Here is a 21,955-nt window from a genome sequence, read left to right on the forward strand (position 1 = left end):
TTCTTGACTATGTTCATCAGGGCTCTCATTTAAATAAACATAAAATTCTGACATCTTCGTGCTGAAAGGTATCATAGCATTCCTTCTCTTGTGACTATAAACTTGAATTTCTTGACATTGGTCTGGGAAGTTTCTAATCTTCACATGATTTATGGCCCAAACAGGGTCATCTATAATTTGCTGGCTGAGAGTACATTTGATTTGCCAGAGTACTTTTTAATTTTTTCTTTGGGGAGAAATTTTGTTTACTGGGTCGTCTAACAACATCAATTTAGCTTAAATATAAAGCTTTACCTATGTTTATCTTGTACATTGAAGTAGTTTTTGCAAAGAGTATCTTGAAACTCAACAGCCCAGTGGCATTAAGGTCTTGTCTTTCTTTTCTTTTCTTTCCTTCTTTTTAAAAAAGAAATGCATATTTTATTTGTTATAATTTATTCACATTACATCTTGATTGTTATCCCCTCACTCTTATCTTCCCATTCCCACCCTCCCCCCTCTTCTTTCTATTCCCCTCCCTTGGATCTCTGATGGGGGCCCTACTACCCAACTGTCTGGTGAAAGCCTATTCATTAGGTCTTGTCAGGATAGCCCGCATCCCATTCCTCTGTGTGTATCCACTAGGCTGCCTTGCCAAGGCGCAGTTACCAAACCGTGGGTACCAGAGTGCATGTCAGAGGTTCATCGTCTCCTCTTCTCCACATAGAGGATCTGCAGTCCATTGATTACATTTGAACATGGGGTCTTAGTTCTCTGAATGCGTTGTTCTTGGCTGCTGCACCAGCTTGTACAGGTCCTGCTGTGTCCAGATTTGCAGGCCATGATGCTGTCCCTGTGGAGCTCCTGGCCCCTCTTAGACCCTCGGTACACCCACTCTTCCCTACAGCTCTCAGCTCTCCACCCAGAGTCCAGCTTCCAGTCTCAGTATCTGTCCCAATCCCTCACTGGGTGGAGTCTCTCAGAGGACATCAATGTTGGGATAATATTCACTTTATAAGTAAGTACATACCATGTGTGTCTTTCTGGGTCTGGGTTACCTCACTTAGGATGATCGTTTCTAGTTCTATCCATTTGCCTGAAAATTTCAAGATTTCCTTGTTTTTAATAGCTAAATAGTATTCCATTGTGTAAATGTAACACCATTTCTTTAATCCATTCTTCAGCTGAGGGAAATCTAGTTTGTTTCCAGATTCTGGCTATTACAAATAAGGCTGCTATAAACATAGTGGAGCAAATGTCCTTGTGTGGTGGGGTATCTTTCAGGTACATGCCCAGGAGTGGTTTAGCTGGGTCTTGAGGTAGCACTATTCCCAGTCTTCTGAGAAAGCACTAGATTGAATTCTGTAGGGATTGTACAAGTTTATACTCTCATCAGCAATGGAGGAGTGTTCCCCTTTCTCCACCTTCTTGCCAGCATGTGCTGTCACTTGAGTTTTTGATCTTAGCCATTCTGAGAGGTGTAAGATGGAATCTCAGAATCTTTTTTACTTTGGTTAGAGACATTGATTATTTCTTTAAGTGTTTCCCCGCCATTCCATATTCCTTTGTTGAGAATTCTCTGTTTGGCTTTGTACTCCATTTTTAATTGCATTATTTGGTTTGGTGGTATTTAATTTCTTGAGTTCCTCATATATTTTCAATATTAGGCTTTGCCAGATATAGGGTTGGGGAAGATCTTTTCCCAATCTGTAGGTTGTCACTTTGTTCTGTTGACAGTGTCCTTTGCCTTACAGAGGCTTCTTAGTTTTATGAGGTCCCATTCATTAATTGTTGATCTTAGAGCCTGAACTATTGGTGTCCTGTTTAGGAAGTTGTCTCCTGTGTCAATGAGTTCTAGTCTCTTTCACGCTTTTTCTTCTAACAGATTTAGAGTGTCTGGTTTTATGTTGATAAATATGGATCTATTTGCATTTTTCTACATGCAGACATCCAATTAGACCAGCACCGTTTGTTGAAGATGCTATCTTTTTTCCATTGTATGGTTTTGGTTTCTTCATCAAAAATCAAATGTCCATAGGTGCGTGAATTTATTTCTGGGTCTTCAACTTGATTCCATTGACCAACTGGCTTATTTCTATGTCAGTAACATATCATTTTTCTTACTTTTGCTCTATAGTATAACTTGAGATCAGGGATGGAAGTTCCTCCAAAAAGATCTTTTATTGTACAGGATTTTTTTTTTTTTATCTATTCTGGGTTTTTTGTTTTTCTATATGAAATTGAGAATTTATCTTTCAAGGTCTGTAAAATATTGTAGAGGTATTTTGATAGGGATTGCATTGAATCTGTAGATTGCTTTTGGTAAGGTGGACATTTTTACTATGTTGCTTCTCCCAATCCGCGAGCATGGGAGATCTTTCCATTTTCTGATGTCTTTTTTTTAATGTATTTTTTTATCAATTTATTCTTGTTACATCTCAATGGTTATCCCATCCCTTGTATCCTCCCATTCTTCCCTCCCTCCCATTTTCCCTTTATTCCCCTCCCCTATGACTGTTCCTGAGGGGGATTTCCACCTCCTGTCAATTTCCTTCTTCGGAGACTTGAAGTTTTTTTCCATATAAGTCTTTCACTTGCTTGGTTAGAGCTACACCAAGATACTTTATATTATTTGTGGCTATTGTGCAGGGTGTAGTTTCTCTACTTGGTTTCTCAACCAATTTGTCATTTGTATACAGCAGGGCTACTGACTTTTATAAGTTGATTTTGTATCCACCCACTTTGCTAAACGTGTTTATCAGTTATAAGAGTTCCTTGGTAGAACTTTTGGGGTTAATTATGTATACTATCATGTAATCTGTGAGTAGTGGTACTTTGACTTCTTTCTTTTCTACTTCTATCCCCTTGATCTCCTTTTGTTGTCTTATTGCTCCATCTAGGACTTCAAATACTATATTGAAAAGACAGAGAGAGTGGATAGCCTTGTCATGCCCCTGATTTCAGTAGAAAGTATTTAAGTTTCTCTCCATTGGCTTGCCGTATATTGTGTTTACTATATTTAGGTATATGCCTTGTATCCATGATCTCTCTAAAAATTTAACATGAAAGGATGTTGGATTTTGTCAAATGCTTTATTTTATTTTATTTTATTTTTTGGTGTCTAAGGAATTATCATGTGGTTTTTTTTTCTTCATTTTGTTTATATGGTTGATTACATTGAAGTATTTCAATATATTAAACAACCCCTGCATGGCTGGTATGAAGCCTACTTGGTCATGGTGGATGAGATTTTTGATGTGTTCTTGGATTCAGTTTGCATGTATTTTATTGAGCATTTTTGCATCAATGTTCATAAAGGAAATTGGTCTGAAATTCTCTCTCTTTGTTGAGTCATTCCGTGGCTTAGGTCTTAAGGGTGACTGTGGCTTCATAGAATGAGTTTGGTAGTGTTCCTTCTGTTTCTATTGTGTGGAATAGTTTGAGGATTATTGGTATTAGTTTTTCTTTGAAGGTCTTGTAGAACTCTGTGCTGAATCCATCTGCCCCTGGGCATTTTTTGGTTGGGAGACTTTTGATAATGACTTCTATTTCCTTAGGGAATATAGAACCATTTAATTTGTTTGCCAGATCTTGATTCTACTTTGGTCAGTGGAATTTATCAAGAAAATTGTCCATATCATTTAAAATTTCAAATTTTGTGGAATATAGACTTTTGAAGTAATCACTACTGATTCTTTGTATTTCCTGAGTATCCATTGTTATGTCTCTCTTTTCATTTCTGATTTTGTTGATTTGGATGCTCACTCTTTGCCTTTTAGTTAGTTTGTCTAAGGTTTTTTCTATCTTGTTGATTTTCTCAAAGAACAAGTCTTGTTTTTTTTTATTCTTTGAATTGTTTTTGTTGTTGTTGTTTCTAATTTATTGATTTCAACCCCGAGTTTGATGATTTCTAGCCATCTACTCCTCTTGGATGTATCTGTTTCTTTTCTTTCTAGGGTTTTCAGATGTTCCAGTAAGTTGCTTGTATGAGATATCTCCTATTTCTTTATGAAGACACCTAGTGCTATGAACTTTCCTTTTAGCACTGCTTTCATTGTGTCCCAAAGGTTTGGATATGTTGTTCCTTTGTTTTCATTGAATTCAGGGAAGTCTTTAAATTTTTCCTTATTTCATCCCTGTCCCATTGTCATTGAGTAGAACATTGTTCTGTTTCCATGTGTTTGTAGGCATTTTGCTAATTTTATTTTTGTTGAAGTTCAGCTTTAGACAATGATGGTCTGATAAGATGCAGGGGATTATTTCAATTTTTTTTTCTTTTGAGGATTGCTTTGTGACCTATTATATGGTTAATTTTGGAGAAGGGTCCATGTAGTACTGAGAAGAAGGTGTATTCTTTTGTGTTTGGGTGAAAAGTTCTGTGGATGTCTGTTAGATCCATCTGATTCATGACATCTGTTGGCTTCATTATTTCTCTGTTTATTTTCTGCCTTGGTTATCTGTCCATTAGTGAGAGGGTGGTGTTTAGGTCTCCCACTATTAATGTGTTGGTATCAATGTGTGATTTAAGCTTTAAAAGTGTTTCTTTTATGAATATGGACACTCTTGTATTTGGAGCATAGTCATTCAGGATTGTGATGTCCTCTTAGTGGATTTTTCCTTTGATGAGAATTAAGTGCCCTTCCCCATCTTTCTTGATTAATTTTAATCTAAAGTCTATTTTATTAGATATTAGAATGGCTACTTCAGCTTGCTTCTTGGGTCCATTTGCCTGGACAATCTTTTTCCAGCACTTTACTTTTAGGTAATGTCTAACTTTGTTGCTGAGGTGTGTATCTTGAATTCAGCAGAATGGTGGACCTTGTTCCTTCAGCTATTCTGCTATTCTGTGTCTTCTTATTGGGCAGTTGAGGCCATTGATGTTGAGAGATATTAGTGACCAATGATTGTTGGATCCTTTTATTGTGCAGTTGGTGGTTATCATGTGTGGCTGTGCTGTTGTGAAATTATCTATATACTGTGTTTTCTTGGGCATAATTGACCGCATTGTGTTGGGGTTTTCCTTCTACTATCTTCTGCAGAGCTGGGTTGGTTCATAGATATTGTTTAAATTTGGTTTTGTCATGGAATATCTTGTTTTCTCCATCTATTGTGATTGAAAGTTTTTCTGGATTTAATAGTCTGTGTTGGCATCTGTGGTCTCTTATTGTCTGCATGACATCAGCCCAGGCCCTTCTGGCTATTTTTTTTTTTATCTCTATTGAGAAGTCAGGTGTAATTCTGAGTGATCTGCCTTTATATTTTACTTGGCATTTTCCCCTTGCTGCTATTAATATCATTTCTTTGTTCTGAAGATTTAGTGTTTTGATTATTATGTGGCAGAAGGAATTTTTTTTCTGGTCTAGTCTATTTGGTGTTTTGGTAGCCTCTTATATATATATTCAAGGGCTTCTCTTTCTTTAGGTTGGAGAATTTTTCTTCTATGACTTTCTTGAAAACATTTTCTGGTTGGTCCTAGGAACCTGGTATCTTCTTTTTCATCTATTCTTATAATTCTGAGGTTACTCCTTTTCATGGTGTTCTTGATTGCTTGGATAGTTTGTGTTGCAGATTTTTCTGTTTTAATATTTTTCTTTGAGAAATGTATCAACTTCTTTTATTGTATCTTCAGCCCCTGAGATTCTCTCCTCTATTTGTTGAATTCTGTTGGTTATACTTAACTGTCAAATTCCTGATCTTTGCTCTAACTTTTCCATTTCCATGGTTTTCTCAGTTTGCATTTTATTTATTGATTCTAATTCCATTTTCATGTCTAGAACAGCTTTACTCATTTCCTTTGCCTGTTTGATTGTGGTTTTCTGTTTCTCCTCAATAGCCTCTATTTATTTGTTTGTATTTTCCTGTAATTCATAGAAGGACCTATTCATTTCCTTTTTATAATTCTCAAATAACTGTATAAACATAGCTTTAAGGTCATTTTCCTGAGATTTAGCTGCATTAGAATGTCTGTTGTTGTCTGGAATTGTGGTGGAGCCATGCTATCATGGTTCTTGTTGGTTGTCTTCTTACCCGTTCCTTTAGCCATCTGCTAAGGTGGCTAGGGTTTTCTAAGCTGTCAGTCAAGGGGTCAGTCCCTTTGGAAGGCATCTGCTTTGCTTACTGACTTGGCAGTCACTGTCCTCCTGGAGCTAGACTTGTCTGAGTTCTGCTACCTAGGATTTGGGATTCAGTAGAGTTCCTCTGACTACTAGGTCTCTTCCAAGGGTTCAGCAGCAGAGTAGAACAGTGGCTTGGAGGCCAGAACATTGTATTTGTCTCAGTGTGCTGATTCTCTGTTCACCCAGAGGCCTATACTCAGTACTCAGAAGAGTGCAGGGTACTGGAGCTAATGATTCCTGATCCCAGAGCATGTCCAGCCACAATGTAGGTGGAGTGGTTGGTTCTTATTTTCCCCAACTGTTCAGACCAAGGAGCCCCCAAGTCAGTGTTTTGGATCAGTGCTCCAAGTGATCCTCTGTTCCCCAGGGGTCCTGCACTCACTCCAATATTCAGAGGAATGCTGGGTGCTTGCGGTTTGTGAAGACCAAAGTCACTGGACATCCATCTGTGATGGGAGTGGGCTGGGCTCCTTCTGATCCTCCTCAACTGTTCAGACTGAGAAATCTGTGTTTTGAATCAATAGCCCATTCACTCACTGGTTTCACTGTGTTTATTAATACTCTATTTCCCTGCAGGCCCGCATTTGCTCCAGTATTTGGAGGAATGCAGGATGCTCGAAGTTTGTAACTTCTGAACTGGAGGTTGTCTGGCTGTGATGGTGGGGGTGGGGGCTGGTGCTTCTGGGGTTTCCCTTCAGCCTGTTTCCCAGCCTCTGCTCCTCTGCTCTCTAGATGCAGTACATACCGGTTCCACCCTCTTGGAATCCTTTCTTTCCTTCTTTCTTTCTCTCTTTCATTCCTTTCTTTTCTTTCTTTCTTTCTCTCTTTCTTTTCTTTCTTTCTAATGATGATTATATGAGATTAAGAGGAGTTTGTTGCAGTGACTGTGGAGATGGCTTGGTAGTTAAGACCACTGGCTGTTCTTCAAAAAGGATTAGGTTTGATACCCAGTACCCACATGGATGCTCACAACAACCTTTAACTCCAGTTACAGAGCTCCACTGTCCTCTTCTGCCCTTCATGAGCACTGTTTGCAGCACACAATGCATACATATATGAAAGAAAACACACACACACACACACACACACATATATATATATACACACAATTTTCTTTTAATTACACAACAAGATACTAAGAGACTGCTCTTCCAATATTAACCACAATTTTAATATTAATGCCAAGAAATACAAAAGGTGTTTTCTATTGACATTGTGAGAACATCATGGCTTATAATAATGAAGATTCATTATTTATCACTGATATTTTAATGCTTTATAGGAAAATTGTGAAAGTATCTTATATTCTCCTGAGGTAATTGTTGTCTTGGAGGCTTACTGCCTCTGTCTGCTAACCTAGACCTAGTCCTGGGAGCTTCTAGCCTCTGTACAATCTAATCTAGTCAAGGTCTTGAATGTTTTCAGGCTCAGAAACTTACTTCTATAAGCTCACCCTTTCTAGCTCTTTCTGAACTCTCTCAGGCTGGCTCAAGCCAGCTATTCTGACTCAAATTTCTCTCCAAGGAGACTGGTTCATAGAGCTTCTTTCAGTTTTTTACTGAATTGTTTTGCTTAGTCTCAAACTAACTCTACCAATTGGTTCTAATCTTCTGGCTCTTTCTCATCTTTTGGCTCCTTCTGTCTTCACCTGTATCTAGCTTGCTCTCTCTTTAACCTATCTCTGTAAAATTCATATGGTAAAAATTGCCTCTGAATTCCATAAGCTGCACTGTCACAAACTCAACTCTACTACACTGCCTCTCAACAACTCACTGACTCAACCTTACTGGTTGAACAGAACTGACTCGAACTCAGAGATCTTCATTCCTGTTTCCTGAATACTAGGATTAAAAGCGTGTACCACCATGCCTGGACCTAAGCTTTTCTTTACCTGAAACTTGATTTACATCAGGGTGGAGTTGAACTCAGAGATTTGCTTTCCTCTCTTTCCTGGGATTAATGGTGTATCTCCATTCCAGTCAGATCATACAGACCTACAAGGCCTTTGGATGTGATCTCTTGACAGAACACCCTCCACAGAAAATTTTCCTCTGAAGAAAATTACTATTTCACTCAAAGCGAACGGATTCCTTAAAGTCTGCTCCTTTCGGTTAGGAAGGATGAGGCTAAGGGAGCTGTGAAATGCTTATAAAGAACCTCACATGTTACGTGCTTTACATTATACACCTATTACTCATGTGTGTGAGGAGAGAAGAGGTTACTTCATGCTAACACCCCATCAAGGGTTCGGGGGAAAATATTTTAATTGTATATCAAAATGAAATAATTATAAGCACATTTATTGTGAAATAATTTTAATCAAAATTTTATTAATGCCTTAATAACACCTATTTTTCTCAAATTTTTAAATCCAAGATCCTGTTATCAATAATCACATAATGGATTCAAAGTTTTTTAAGTTGCATGTTCTCTAAAGACTATACTTTTATTCTCCTAGGTAGTATGGTGATTTTTCCTGAGTATCGGACTCTAATTTCTTTTTAAGAAGCTTTTCTTTAGTGCTGTGTGTTTATGTGTATAATACACAACAGTCATGTGGAGTTGCTTCTCACTTTCCACCCCCAGGTTAATTCCAGGGATCAAACTCAGGTAGAACACTCTGCACATAAAGCATGTTACCATAGAGCCACTTAACAAACCTACCCAGGTTTTGTAATACTTTAAAGAAGACTTGTTCTGCTTGGGTTGGGAAAGCCATAAAATGACAAAAATTACCTTGAAAAATTTTGTCGATCTGAAATAGTCTGTGGGTAAGTGGCATTCTACATAGAGACCCTTGTTTTCCTGAGTAGGTGCAGGGCTGTCAAGGAAAAGGCAAACCACTTAACATCTACTTACATGTAACATATTTTCTAAAACTCTGCTTGGTCTTTCATCTCTGAAAACAGCACCAGAGAAAACACTGGCTTTACCTAATAATGAATAATGGGAATGTTGGCTGCACTTCATTAGAGAATACATATGTCATCCAGGTTAATTTTATAAACATAATTTTCATTTCATCTCAGGATTCCAACCTCTAAAACTTTTCATTAATACCATGTGTTACGATTGGAATGTGAAACACTCCACACACCAGGTTAATGTGTTTTGACACTTGGTCTCCTGGTAGTGACTCTGTCATAGATGGTTGTGAAATTTTTCAGACTCTGACTTGGGTAGCTATGATGGACTTGACGGTTATAGATATTTCCTGTCCAGGCTGTATGCTTCCTGATCTACTGAGATGTTAATGAGCTATTGGGAAACTCTCACTACCGCTGACTAACTTGCTTCAGTTTTCCTGCCTTTCCCACCTTAAAGGATTATATCCCCTGAATTATAAACAGAAAATATGTCTCTCTTCCTTTAAATTACTTCCATTACCTTTATGGTCACAGTAACTTAAAATTAACTTTAAAAATCATGTAAGAATTACAGTAAAATCCACATCCCTGTCATTAGTTGCTCTCTGTAGGCAGGAGGATGATTTATGGACCCTTTAACATCTTCTGCATCCCAGAAAAGGATAATGAGAAACCTCAAAACATCCTTCTGCACATGCTTGTAGTGCATGGTGACTAAGATTCTGTCTCTTTCCTAACAAATGGAAGGCACAGAAGAGGCACAGAAATCAGAATGAACACTACTACCTACTTTTATAAATGCTCTAAGAATAGCGGATAGATTACTCATAACCAGTATCCAGGCTCTGAAGTGAGGGGCATATGAACTCAAGCTTCTTTATTTTTATGGTTCTCATATGTCTTGTAATTTTAAGCTCTGTTATTTGTATGTATAAACTAAGATCTTGTGAGAATTAAAATAAGCAATTACATAAAATCCCCCAAAAACATAATCAGTGAAGCAATTATGAAAGGCAAGACTAAATGTCATTATTTGCAATGATATGAAATGTTCATTGATTCATTGATTTACCTTACAAGCGATTAAACTAAGGACACGCTTGGCATGCACTATATGAAAGTAATGCCCTCAGCCTTTAAATATTTTTACTTAAAATGGTATAAGACAATACATTTCAACATATACAGTGGGGAATATATATGTGTGTGTGCATGCATACGTGCTTCTAAGCTTCAAATATGAAAATCAACATAGGTATTTGCACTTACTTTAACTTTCTATCACCTTTTTCACATAGGGCGCAATTCAAACTAATAGTAGGTCCATGCAGTTTAGGTAGCAAATGGAAAACTTGTTCATAGAAAATCAAGTTCTCACTGGTACCCACTATCTTAATAATTAATAATATTCTTAACTCTATGAAATTTACTGGAAAAGCCTGAAATGAAAAATACATTGTATCTGACTTAAAAATTATTCCAATTTAATTCTGGAGTTATTGAGCACTGGACCCTGTCCTGTTGGCATTTATAGTTCATGTAAATGGTTTACAGTTAGAATGATCAGAAAAATGACCTGTGAGGCAATAAAATGTTCAAACATTAAATAAAGTTTAATTAAATCATGTCAAAGATGTCATAAAATATAATAAAATAGATAAATGTAATTTTAAAATCACTTTAATCAACTTTTGAACTGAAAGTTCAGGTTAAATTTGCATGAGATAAATTAATCTATTTTCATTAAAATATATGTATTGAAATTTATTTCAGAAGCAAAGACACAAAATAGTTGGTGATATTGGCTTTGACCATTGTTTATGACCACTGGGAAGAGTAAACAAGAGGTGAAAGCATGAACAGATATATTATTGTACAGATATCATTGAAAAATCATTTACTATGCATAAATCAATAGCATTGTACTTTGTCAATGTGACCAAGTGTTGAAGAGGAACTGGTAAAATGCACAGTGTGTAACCACGTTTGGAACATCTTAAAACTTTAAGGAAACTCCCCAGTTCACGGAATTGGTAAAACAGAACTCATTGAGTGATAAAAGTTGGAACTAAAATGTAGAGGCCTCTTTTTTTTTTTTCAACAGTGAAACTGATATTAACACACACAGTGCCATAAATATCTTGATACAGCATTTATGAGCGAAGACATAGGCAGGCATAAATATGAAGCTGATAAAGACTGGTTGAGCACACACTGGTTTTGAGTAGGAAAATCTTTAAGTATCCAAAAAAACAATAGTTTCCTGCTTACACAGAGGTACAGCAGCAGAGAACTGTTTCACCAACAGAAACCTTTGGCAGTTTGTTCCAAAGCATAAGAGAGAGAGAGAGAGAGAGAGAGAGAGAGAGAGAGAGAGAGAGAGAGAGAGAGAGAGAGAGAGAGAGAGAGAAACTGATTATCAGGGGAACTAATTTAAAAGAAGTTATTCAAGGATAAATGCAATAAGACAAAAATTCCTGAGAGAAAAATAGAAAATGAGTTAGTGTCACTGTAGGATACAGTTTTACTGAAGTGGCTGTTGGTGAAATTTGTAACACGAATATTTCCATTAAGCCATGGTTAGCATAATAACTAAGCAGTTGATAGTCTGAAATGAAAATTTTAAAACAAATATAGCTAATGAACTGCCCTTTTAGAGGCCAGAAGTTATGAAGTGTTTCCCTGGTTTCAAATATGGGAGATAGCAGTAACTGAATATCTTGTGCTTGACATTCAAAGTATATAGCTTAAAGCTTGTCCAATATAAAGGCTTGCATTAAGTATCATATATGATTACTAATATAAAAACATATATAAGAGAAGATATCAATTTTTCATGAAAAGTCACCAGCATCTGTGACTGTTATAAAGCTGAAAACAACACAAACCTTATATAACACTAGGAAAATTAAAGTACAGTATAAATATTTTTGTAGAAATCAGGCACTCTGATCATTTCCTAGATGGCAAGAAAACAGGTAGCATGGGAAATTTCCCCTTGGTCCACATCCTCTCCAACATGAGCTGTCACTTGTGTTACTGATCTTAACCATCTTGTCAGGATTAAGATGAAATCTCAAAGTAGTTTGAATTTGCATTACCCTGATGACTAAATGTGTTGAACTTTTCTTTAAATGCTGTACAGCCATTTGACTTTCCTCTTTTGAAAATTATTTGTTCAGATCTGTACCTCATTTTAAAATTGGGCTCTTTGTTTCTTGAGAGGTAGTTTCTTGAGATATAGTTTCTTGAGTCCTTTATATATTTTGGATATTAACCCTTTATTAGATATGCAGTTGGTAAAAAATCAGTTCCATTTCTGTAGGCTGCTGCTTTGTTCAAATGACAGTGTTCCTTGGTGTGCAGAAACTTTTAAGTTTTAGGAGTCTCATTTATTAATTGATGATCTTAGTACCTGTACAGTGTTCCCTTCAGATATTCGTTTCCTGTGCTGTTGAGTTCAATGCTAGTCCCCACTTTCTCTTCCATAAGGTCCACTGTATCTTATTTATGTTCAGGGCTTTGATGCATTTGGAGTTGAATTTTGTGCAGGGTAATAGATATATTTGGTTTATTTGGATTCTTCTATATGCAGCCATGCAGTTTGTCCAGTACAATTTTTTTAAGATACTGTTGTTTTTCCGGTGTGTATTTCTGGTTTCAAAAATCAAGTATGCATAGGGGTGTGGATTTATGTCTGAGTCTTCAGTTTGATTCCATTTATCTTTTTTATTTTTTATTTAATTAATTTATTCAGATTATGTCTCAATTGTTATCTCATCCTTTGTATACTCCCATTCTTCTCTCCCTCCCGCTTTCCCACTACTCCCCTCCTCTATGTCTGTGACCGGGAGGGGGGGACCTCCTCCCCCTCTGTATTTTCATAGGCTATCAAGTCTCATCTTGTTAGCCTGCTATCCTTTTTCTGAGTGCCACCATTTGTTGTTGGTGGGAATACACACTTGTACATCTACTATGGAAAGCAGTGTAGTGGCTCCTTTGAAAAATGGTAATCAATCTCCCTTATGATACAGTTACATCGCTCCAGGGTATATAACCAAAGAACAGTTCATCCTACCACAAAGATACTTGCTTAATCATGTTTACTGATGCTTTACTAATAACAGCCAGAAATTGAAAATGGCCTAAATGTTAATCAACATATGGATGTAGTCCATTTATGGTGCAATATGGTGCATTTATGTAATAGAATAATACTAAGCCATTAAAAGATTATGAAAATTTCAGGAAAATGGATGGAACTAAAAGAGAATCATCCTGAGTGAAGTAAATCAGACCAAGACAGACAACTACAAATATGTATTCATTTATATGTGTGTACTAACTGCTAAATAACAACTAAGCCATTGACTGTAGAACCACAGTGTTTAGGTTTAGAGAAAAAGGACCAGCTGGGGCAGATAGATTTTCACAGGAAAGGGAAATAGAACAAATAGTTATGGATACATGAGAGGGGCTAGAACAAGTGGAGACAGGGAGGGAAGATCGGGACAAGTGACGGAAAATGTAGAAAGACAACTAAAGTTAAGGGTTATTTGAGGGGTAGCCTGGAAACAATACAGTAGGAGCTTCTTAAAATAAAAAGATTAAGAACCTTCTTATGGAGATGGATTCAAACGTGGGAAACAAGCCACTGAGTAAAATGTCCTCATTTCTACCACAGACAGAATTCTGCTTAAAAATGGGTAAGCTTGGATGCAGGCAGAGTTGATGGCCAAACTCTGCCAAGACATGGTAATCAGGTCCTTAACAGTTCCTGCCTCACAAATATGTCTGTCAGATATTTTGGGCCAGAAGGCTGAAGATGATGCTTCAATGTTATAGAGAGTTTTGGGTGACTGCTCAGGTAGCAAACTGTCTCTGTTATCTTCTCATTTGGAAAGCTACTAACCTGCACTCCAGCATACTCAGGTAATCAATTTTTTTCCTTCTCAAGTCTCTGAGAGGTTGAAGACCAGATAGTTTAGTTTTACAATTAGGCTTGGTTGTTTAGGGGTTAAGATGTTTTTAGGTGTAGAAAGATGTTTTAAGTTTATAATGATGAGATATGATAGATAGTGATTTACATTTAGAATTTTATACATATCAAGATAGAAAAGATGTTTTCTTCAAGGCTGCCAAATAAAAATAGCCAGAACACTAAGAATGTAACATTTATATAATTCCTGATTTTGTCATGGTTCTTCTTGTTGTAGGTAGTTTATTATATATGTGTAATAACATAAATGTATATATAAAATACTTAATAAAAATTTCACATAAAAACAAAAGAGAATGAGATGAGAAGAGTTTTATTTTCTGACCTGAATAACCATTATCAATTCAGAACCTGCCAGTCAGCTCATCTCAATTTCCAGGTCAACCTTGCCTTTCATGATGTGGTCCTGCTGTCACAGAGTCTGTTTGTGTGAATAAAATGAGTTCCCTTTCTAACAAAAAGAAGTAAGAAAATAAAATGATATATCATATATGAAGGTCATCTAAATGAAATTAACAAATAATGGAAAAAACAGAGGCCATAAGATTTTACTTCTCCTATTATCAAATTAAGCTTCCAGTACTGGGAAAGGGTTCCATTTTACTGAATTTTTGGCCAAAGCATTCCCATGGAAGTCCCTAAACAACCCAGTCTGTTGCCAAGCCTACCAGTTGCTCTTCCAATACTGATTGCAAGGCCTTGTTGATGAAGTCAACATCTACATAACTCATTGAACATAAAGAAATTGAGCTGGTTCCCACATTGAGCCTTTATTCCTACAGTCTAGTGTCTTGGGTACAGAAAAGTAATCTGCACACTACCAAAAGAGAAGTATAAACATCAATCCAGCCACAGATCCATTGATCTACAACGGTGTCCTATCTGTAGGACATTCTAGTACAATGATGGCACAAAGATTGTGAGATTAACCAACCAATATCTGATTTGACTTAAGGCCCATTCTGTAATATGGAACCCATACCCAACACTGCTTAGGTGACCAAGATCCTGAGACTCAATAGCCCTGGGACCCACGGTATAACCAAAAACTTTTTTTCTGATAAAAGAACTTTACAATTAAGTGGCTACTAGTAATGATATTTCAGTGCCTTGTTCAAATATCATAGAAGCTTCCTCTTGCATCAGATGGAACAAATACAGAGACCCACAGTCTGAAAATAGGCAGAGACTGAGGGACTTTGGGATACTTAGTCCTAAATGGTAGAACTTCATCAAATCCCTCCCCTCATGGCTGAGGGAGCTCTATGGAAGAATAGGCAGAAAGTTTTTAAGAGCCAGAAGGAATGGCAAACACCAAAAAAACAGGGCCTTTCAAATCTATATTATCAATGTACATATAAACTCATAGAGACTGGGGCAACCTACACAGGGCCTGAATGGATCTGTACCAGATAAGATTCTAGAGCTGGAAGGAGAAATGCCCACTTGCCCCCATCTCTAACCCAGAAGCTATTTCCAATTGTTTAGCACTGTAAATGAAATTTAGTTTTCTCCAGGGGAATCTCACTGGAGAAACAAACTACTCTTAAGGGTAGGCTACATGCCCAGCAGTAGATGGCTAACAGCAAACAAACTCAGTGGCATTGCTGGAGGTTTCTTCCTTTATCATACCATGCCAGGGAATTTTTTCAAATTTAATCTTATTTATTATTTTTATTTTATTTTACATATTTTTTTCTATTTTAATCCCACAGGTCCTTTGTCTATATTGCATGGCTGCCAGTTTACTGTTTTTATGGGATTCCTAAGTGTGTAAAAAAGTGAGACTCTGTCTATATTTGTTTTTAGTACCCTACCTTGTGTTCTTTTCCTTCTGTTTGTTTCATTCTATTCTGATAAGGTAGTTTTTATTTTACCTTATTTTGGTTTATTACTATTTCCTAGCCACCTGCTTATTTTTCTAATGAGATACAGAAAGAAGGTGGATCTCGATGGGACAGAAGATGGGGAGGAACTGGGAGGAGTAGAGGAAGGGGAAACTGTAATATTATGTAAAAGTTTTTTCAATATTAAAAAAAAAAACAAAAAAAAAAGCGATCATCAACTGGAATGGTCAGCAACTGCTTTATAATTTAATTACACACATGTTGAAGCACTGCAACACAACCAAGTGTGCCCCAGCCTGATCTCCAGAAGCAGCTTTTCCTCCTGTCATACCCACCCCAGTGTCACTCAGCAGAAGGGGAGGGAGGATGGGAACTGAGCTAGATCTGAGCAAGATTCAGCTTAAACAATTGATGATAAACTATCCCGGAGTTTAGCTCTGTGTTCTTTGCTTCATAATTAAGTTTGCCTGTGCACATTTATGGTTGCCTCTCAGTGGGACACAGGCTACCTCTGCTAAGGAAGAAAAAAGGGCTGGGAAAAAACAAGAAATCTCTTTAAAATCAAAGGAACAAGGGGTACAATGCAGTCTAGCTAATTTCCAGTCATAGTTGCATAAATATTCAAAATTGAAAACTCTGAGCAGTATTTTTTAATGAAGATTTTGCCTGTTTTTATTTATTTTGCTTTGGAGGAGCCCAAATTCTTCCATAAGGATATTAATGGAACTCTGCTATCAAGTGATTAAGACTTTCTACACTCTATAGTGAGATCTCACGGATACTGAAGGGGTTTCTACCCAAGAATTAGTTACAGAGTCAAAATGTTAGATTCTTGCAAACACACATTATTAGCAAACCAGAGCATAGCTTGAGGCCACTCTTGGCATTAATATTCAAAGCCCTATTTTGCTAAGACTACAGTATTTGGTCATATTTTCCCAATTAGAAAATTCATCAAGAATCAGTCTATTAAATCAGAGGGCCACCAACCACATATCTGAGAGAATACTAACTAGGAAAGCCATCTTATAAAGTTTTGAGGCAGAACAGAGGTAATGAAAGGAATATAACAGGAGGAAAATGATCTCTCCCACGGGACATTTCTGCTGATACAGGACAAGCCATAATTGGACATTCAGTGAGAGGTGAGCAAGCTAAGAGCAGGTGGCTACAATTCTAGAGAGGTAAGAAAAATAGAGAAGGGATAGGCAGAGTGATGTGACAATGATAACTTTTATTGTGCAATTTTGCCAAAAGCTTGCCTCCCCTCAGTACCTGACAATAACCAAGGCTGACACATGCACACATAACGCCACCGGTGAGAGCCGCATGCACAATCCATAAGCAGCAGACTGGAGAACATCCCTTTTCATGCCATGCACTTTTGACAGGACAGGGGTGACAGATGGCTGTTCCTGTGGATCCCTGAGCAGTATTTCCTGAAGGGTGTGTGTGCACTCACAGGGCTGTGCAGGATTCAGCCATCTCTAGTCAATGCTTTCTACATTTCATTTATCTTAATGTAGACAGACAAAGATCTATTGATCCAGTGAGTTTACAGATATTACGCAATTACCTTTTAATTTAATACGTAGCTTTAAAATTGAGACAACTTAGAAGTAAAGAATAGTTTCCTGAGTAAGTCCTACAGAGAGACGCGGTGAAATTTGTAAAGGTAAAATGGGAGTGACAAAGCTTAGAAAATGCAGTAATTTGAAGGAAACTAAAGAGGAGTGGGCCTGGAAGGGAGGGGAGAGAGGGAGGGTGAGGAACTGGGGAAGTGGAGGGAAGGGAAACTGCAGTTGAGATTTAATGTATGAGAGAATAATTTTGTAAAATCCTATGAGGGTAGAAAATGATGTAATTTGTTACTGATACACACTGGCCACCCCACATCCACCGCAGCTCATTTGCTAGTGACTTGGTTCCCATCATGCACCACTGGGAAGTGGTTGAACCTTTGAGCGACTAGGGCTTGTGAAAGGTTATTAAGTCAATTTGGGCATGCCAAGGGGGATTGTGGAACTTTCTTTTGGGAGTGTGTGTGTGTGTGTGTGTGTGTGTGTGTGTGTGTGTGTGTGTGTGTTTTAAAGTTCTTCTCTCACACAATACATCCCAACCACAACTTTCCCTCCCTCCACTCCTCCCAGTCCCTTTCCTGCTTCCGCTCTCTCCCTCTCTCCCATATCCACACTTCCCACTTCCCAGTGATATCAACTAAACACAACATATCAAGGCTGGATAAGGCAACCTGGTAGGATGGAAAGTGTGCCAAGAGCAGGCAATGGAGTCAGAGATATTCTCACTCCCACTGTTACAAGTTCAACATATAGACCTAAGCTAACTAAGTAGGCACAGCATATATGCAGAGGGCCTACAGCAGACCTATGCAGGCCCCGTAGGTGATGCAAGCCACTTTGCACTCTGCTTAGTTGACTCTGTGAGCAGTATTCTCCTGGTATCTTTGACCCTTCTGGCTCCTAAACACCTTCCTCCCTTTCTTCTACAGGATTCCTCGGGCTTGGGTTTGTCTGTGGGTATCTGGAACTTTCATCTCTTCCTTTCTCTTCTCTCTCCTGGCATACATGTTGGGTAGGTTTTGTACTCTGCACTTCTGCCAGGATGTGTGGCCTCATCATAGGCCAAAAGTAATGGGGTCATCATGGATGGGACCATCAAAAACTGTGCACCAAACACGACATCTATTTTCATAAATTGATTGTTTTGGGTATTCTGTTAGTGTTGGAGAGCTGAATGATTCACAGGACACTTTTATTCTTTTTTAAAATATATTTTAAAATTTTTATATTATTAAACATATATAAAGTAATCTACATACAGCAAGAGGAACCATAAAAAACCACAAATTGTATTAATGTTACATTCATAGTATTTTGTCTATTTGTATTTGTCAACCTTCAAGAAAACGTCTTTCCTATTTTTGGTGAGTCTAAAATTCTGAATATAAGTCAATATTTATCATACCTCATCTCAAGCAACTTAAAACATCTATCTAGACCTAAAAACATCTTAATCCCTAAACAACAGAAGTGTAGACAAGAGACAATTTTAACTCTCTCTCCCTCCCTCTCTCTCTCTCTCTCTCTCTCTCTCTCTCTCTCATGGAAAAGCATGAAAATCTGTACATGTAAACTACACACAAACAAATGATAAATTGTGAAAAAAACCCAGAAATATTAAGAAGAAAACCTTAACTTTTGTGATGTCTCTATGCTTTAAATTTTGGTAAGGCTTCCAATATTTTACCCACAGAGTTTGAGATGTGAAGTCATTAGGTCTTATAGTGTAAGTTGCAGTTAAAAGCAGTTTATTATCTCCAAATCCCACATGAACTCTCATCTTAGCCCTGAACAAAGAAAATATCTTCATAAAAACTCATAAGCTAAGGTCTCGATGGGCAGGAAAATGGCCAATGCCTGAGCCACAACATTTTCTTCCCAATTCGTTCCCAGCTAAAAGTTTTCTAAGTCTTAAACATGAGGAATTATTGATACCAGTTCTGGATAGCAGTCAAACATTTAAACCAGAAGGTGTAAACAATTCATGCAAATTACATATGTATACATTGGTATTGGTATGTATCTGGGCACATACATACTGCCATTATACACACTTGTTAAAAGAGAATTGACTGCTGAGGATTAAATTTACTGAGTAGCAGTAGCTAAGAATGAGAGTTGTAACTCCATTCCTGAACCAAAATACTTTACCAGCTCTATGACTGTGAGCAAGATTTTCATCTTTCTCAACTCTGGTGCTGTAACACAGAGACAGTTATACTAGCTATCCTATGGTGTTGCTGTGTTAAACAAGCTACTGTAAAAATATAGAAAACTATTACTGGGAAAGGATAAATGGAAAACAGTAAACAGAACTACTGTTGATATCAGTATAATAATGTCTTTTAAAAACATACATAAACATACAGGACTTTCACTTTTTGCTGACTTGATAATCTGTTTAAATCATGTGTTTTCACATTCATATTTGATGCAAAATTAAAATACATATTCAAACAATCTTAGTATTATAGCTTACTCTATAATGTAGAATCTCCTACTTTAATTTCAGATGGTATAAGAAATGCTCCGATAAAAAAAAAAAAAAAAATTGGAGAGAATGGGTGGTTTTCAATTCCAGGTTACAGTCCATCACTTCAAAAGAGATTATTTCTACCCAGGCCATTTGGGGTGGTAGCAGGTTGATATTTAAACCTAACCATCAAGAGAGGCTTGTCTGACCACCTGTTCTTGCTATGCGTATCTGAGGAAGTTTATGTCCCAAGAAATTTTCTGACATTTTAATATGCTTTGTTTGGGTTAACAACTTTTTCACAATATAAATGCTGCTGAGGAAAAAACATGTGTGTGTAAGTTAAGGTTGAATGATAAAAGATGACAGTGAGTGTTGCAGGAAAAATAACAAAAGGGGGGAAGAGCTTATGTAGATAGGTACTTATTCTATATAAATGGACCATAATGAGAAAGCACTGTTAATTTATGAAATTATAGGTTGTTCAGGATGGTCCGAGCTTAAGGTGAAAAAGTGGGAGCTCAAGAAACTAAATACAGTCAGAGTGTCCCACCACCTGTGTGACAAGCTAAACATTTCTGACTTTATTCCACGGGAAATTGAGAGTAACTAGAATTGTTTAAGGTGGGAAATTACATGGACATCTTTATAAAAATGCTACCAGAATCTCCACGACAGGAATTCTTACTTGTAGTCCCTGGATACTCTCCATAATCTCACAAGTCTGTAAAGTGTACTACCACAAAAGACAGGGGAAAACATTTACTTCAGATCAGCCCCCTGCTAACATTTCAAGCAGAAAGCCTGACCAGGATTCTGTGTATCCTCAGCTCACGTGGATTGGAGCTCTCCCCATAGATCCAACCCTCCTAATAAGGAAGCCCAATTGCACACAGAACCATGGCCTAGTTAGAGGAATTGGCAGGTACTCCTGATCTGCCATGTATTCCAGAAAGGCCTTGTACGAAAAGAAATACTTAGCTGCTGAGGCCAAGGTTGAGAAGAAGAAGAAAAAGGAGAAGGTCCTTGCTACTGTCACAAAAGTAGTCTGTGGTGACAAGAATGGTGGTACCCGGGTGGTGAAGCTTCGAAAAATGCCTAGGTATTATCCCACTAAAGAAGTGCCTCAGAAGCTGTCCTTGGAAAAAAGCCCTTCAGTCAGCACGTGAGAAAGCTGCGTGCCAGCATCACTCCTGTGACCATCCTGATCATCCTCACTGGGCACCACAGGGGCAAGAGAGTGGTTTCCTGAAGCAACTGGGAAGCGGCTTGCTGCTTGTGACTGGACCTCTTGCCATCAATAGTGTTCCTCTGCGCAGAACACACCAGAAGTTTGTCATCACCATATCTGCAAAAGCTGATCTCAGCGAGGTTAAAATCCCAAAACATCTGACTGACCCTTCAAGAAACAGCAGCTGCGCAAGCCCAGGCACCAGGAAGGTGAGATCTTTGACACAGAGAGGAGAAATAAGAGATTACAGAGCAGCGCAAGGCTGATCAGAAAACTGTGGACTCGAAGATTTTGGCAAATATCAAAGCCTGGGCTACCTGCGATCTCAATTCTCCCTGGCAAACCGGATGTATCCCCACAAACTGGTATTATAAGTTGCTAACAACCTAATTAAACAGCTTCGCACCTGAGAGAGAGAGAGAGAGAGAGAGAGAGAGAGAGAGAGAGAGAGAGAGAGAGAGAGAGAGGGAGAGAGAGAGAGAGAGTCCACACCGCAACCAATGACTTCAACCAATCACTTGTACCTCTTTTCTCTCACTTAATATTTGTAGTCTCAGGGGAGTCACTTCTCCCCAGCATGTACCAAGGCCAAGCCAATCATTCTATCATGTTTCACTGACAATATGACCTAAGTTTGTGCAATTAGAATAACTCCCAGGGTGCTAACTGATGAAATTTGCACTACAGTTGAACTTAAGCACTGTAAAAAAGATTTCTCCTGCAATCATCATCTTTGCTACTGAAGCCAGGAGACTGCTACCAGAGAGGGAAGTGAGAATGCAAAATTGGAGGTGAGAAAAGAGGAAGAACAGTATAGGTGATGTAACCTAACCTCTAAAGTCTGACCTAATAGTAGAAATGAT

General features: G+C 37.8%; 1 pseudogene; it reads left to right on the plus strand.

Moving 5' to 3' along the window:
* The first annotated feature begins 20,297 nt into the window (after positions 1-20,297).
* On the plus strand, positions 20,298-21,466 carry LOC127196997 (60S ribosomal protein L6-like; annotated as a pseudogene).
* The last annotated feature ends 489 nt before the right edge of the window (positions 21,467-21,955 follow it).

Source organism: Acomys russatus, chromosome 13 (assembly GCF_903995435.1).
Source record: "Acomys russatus chromosome 13, mAcoRus1.1, whole genome shotgun sequence".
Lineage (NCBI taxonomy): Eukaryota > Metazoa > Chordata > Mammalia > Rodentia > Muridae > Acomys > Acomys russatus.